Source organism: Bombina bombina, chromosome 4 (genome assembly GCF_027579735.1).
Source record: "Bombina bombina isolate aBomBom1 chromosome 4, aBomBom1.pri, whole genome shotgun sequence".
In the NCBI taxonomy this organism is placed as follows: Eukaryota; Metazoa; Chordata; class Amphibia; order Anura; family Bombinatoridae; genus Bombina; species Bombina bombina.
In genome coordinates, this window is record NC_069502.1 from 303,703,638 (window position 1) to 303,706,690 (window position 3,053).

Sequence of the window (3,053 nt, forward strand, 5' to 3'; positions counted from 1 at the left end):
TAGTGTCGGACCGGGGTAGCCAGTTTGTCTCCAGATTTTGGCATTCCTTTTGTGCTCAAATGGGGATCCAGCTTTCCTTCTCTTCCTTTTCTTCCTTGGTCAAACCTATCACAGACATAACCCGTAAAGAGAATGATCCACTCCATTGGTCACCTACTGCCATTAAAGCCTTTGATAGTCTTTAGACTGCCTTTGCTGCCGCTCCAGTTCTGGCTCATCCTAACCCTGTCCTGTCTTTCATTCTTGAGGTCGATGCGTCTGAGACTGGAGTAGGTGCCCTCTTGTCTCAACGTCCTACGCCTGATGGTTCCTTGCATCTGTGTGGTTTCTTCTCTAAGAAATTGTCTCCAGCGGAGTGCAATTATGAAATTGGCGACAGGGAATTACTGGCCATAATTTTGGCACTTAAGGAATGGAGGCATCTTCTCGAGGGTACTAGCGTGCCAGTGCTCATTCTTACTGACCACAAGAATTTAACTTATCTATCTGAAGCAAAACGTTTGTCACCCCGACAGGCCAGATGGGCGCTATTTTTGTCTCGGTTTAATTATGTGGTCTCCTACCTGTCTGGTAGTAAGAATATTAGGGCTGATGCCCTCTCTCTACAATTTTCGCCTCTGTCCAAGGAGGAGTCTGTACCTACTCCTGTTATACATCCTGACCAAATTTTTGCTACCATACATACTAATTTGACTTTTCCCTTGGGGGGGAGATCCTGGCTGCACAAACCAATGCACCTCCTGAGAAACCTAATGGTAAGTGTTTTGTTCCTGAGAATCTTCAAACTAAACTTTTGCACACTTACCACTATCCTAAAGCCGCAGGTCACCCAGGCAAGAACCAAATGATTTGGTCTGTCACTCAACAATTCTGGTGGCCAGGTCTTTGTTCTGATGTTGCTGCGTATGTTGCCTCCTGCTCAGTTTGTGCACAGAATAAGACTCCTCGACGTCTTCCTGTGGGTCTTCTTCAACCTATTGCTAATGGTGAGCGTCCTTGGACACATCTTTCCATGGACTTCATTGTCAAGCTCCCTGTTTCCAATGGCAATACTGTTATCCTTATGGTGGTTGACCGTTTTTCTAAAATGTCACATTGCATTCCCTTGATGAAGCTGCCTACCGTACAGGAGCTTGCTTCAATTTTTGCCCGGGAGATCTTCCGTTTACATGGGTTACCCAAGGAGATAGTGTCGGACCGGAGTAGCCAGTTTGTCTCCAGATTTTGGCGTTCCTTTTGTGTTCAAATGGGGATCCAGCTTTCCTTCTCCTCGGCATATCACCCTCAATCCAATGGGGCTGCGGAACGGTCTAATCAAGCTCTGGAACAGTTCCTCCGTTGCTATGTCTCAGATCACCACAATAATTGGTCTGAACTGTTACCTTGGGCAGAGTTTGCTCGTAATAGTGCTATTAATGCTTCCTCCAAGATATCCCTGTTCATAGCAAATTATGGGTTTCAACCATTCTTGTTGCCCGATTCATTCATGTCTCAGGGTATTCCGGCTTTGGAGGAGCATCTCCGGCAACTCCGTTCCACGTGGGTGCAGATTCAGGATTGCCTTCATCGTTCTATGCAGCGCCAAAAGTTCCAGGCTGATCATTGGCGTCTGCCCGCACCTTCTGCTGCGGGCTATTTCATTGACAGTGCTTTTGTATCAAAGCACTCCATTCCTGTTTTGCCTCGGTCCGTTCCACTTGCTATTGAGGCCATTGATGGCAGGCCCCTTCAGCCCGCACTCGTTACTCACAAAACTGCTCCGTTGTCCATGTCCATGGCTGTTGGGGCTCTCCATTTTGAAACCCTCCAGTTCCAGGTGATAAACTCTCCGCATTTTCTGGTTGTTCTGGGTTATCCCTGGCTCCAAAAGCACAATCCCAGTCTCGACTGGCGCAGGTCCGAAATTTTGTCGTGGTCCCTGCAATGTATTTCCACTCGTCTTCGGAAACCAGTTAAAGTCCTGTGCACTTCTTCGGTATCTCAATTGCCAGAGGAGTACCGAGAGTTCCTAGACATGTTTGACAAGGTGCGTGCCGGTACGTTGCCTCCTCACCGGTCTTACGATTGTGCCATAGACCTGCAACCCGGAGCCATTCCTCCTCGGGGCCGGGTGTACCCTCTGTCAGTTGCAGAGAATTGTGCTATGGAGGAGTATGTTGCCGATGCTCTGTCGCGGGGGATCATCCGCAAATCCTGCTCTCCTGCAGGGGCTAGCTTCTTCTTTGTGAAGAGAAAGGGTGGCGAGTTAAGACCATGTATCGATTATAGGGGTCTTAATAGTCTTACCATTAAGAATGCTTACCCTATTCTACTTATTACGGAACTCTTTGACTGCCTCAAGGGAGCTACGGTCTTTACTAAACTTGATTTGAGAGGAGCGTACAATCTTGTTAGGATTAAGGAGGGCCACGAATGGAAAACAGCATTTAACACCAAGAGCGGGCATTATGAGTATCTTGTGGCGCCCTCTGGCCTATGTAATGCTCCTGCTGTTTTTCAGGAATTTATTAATGATGTCATATGAGATATGTTGCAACAGTGTGTTGTGGTGTACTTAGACGACATCCTCATACACTCACCCACACTTGAGGCTTATCGTTCTGATGTTACACGGGTTCTTCAAAGACTACGTGAGAACGGCCTGTTTTGTAAACTCCAATGCACAAACCAATGCACCTCCTGAGAAACCTAGTGATAAGTGTTTTGTTCCTGAGAATCTTCTAACTAAACTTTTGCACACTTACCACTATCCTAAAGCCGCAGGTCACCCAGGCAAGAACCAAATGATTTGGTCTGTCACTCGACAATTCTGGTGGCCAGGTCATTTGTCCCCCCGACAGGCCAGATGGGCACTATTTTTGTCTCGGTTTAATTATATGGTCTCCTACCTGCCTGGTAGTAAGTAATGCCTCTGTCCAAGGAGGAGTCTGTACCTACTCCTGTTATACCTCCTGACCATATTTTGGCTACCATACGTACTAATTTGACTTCTCCCTTGAGGGAGGAGATCCTGGCTGCACAAACCAATGCACCTCCTGAGAAACCAAGTGGTA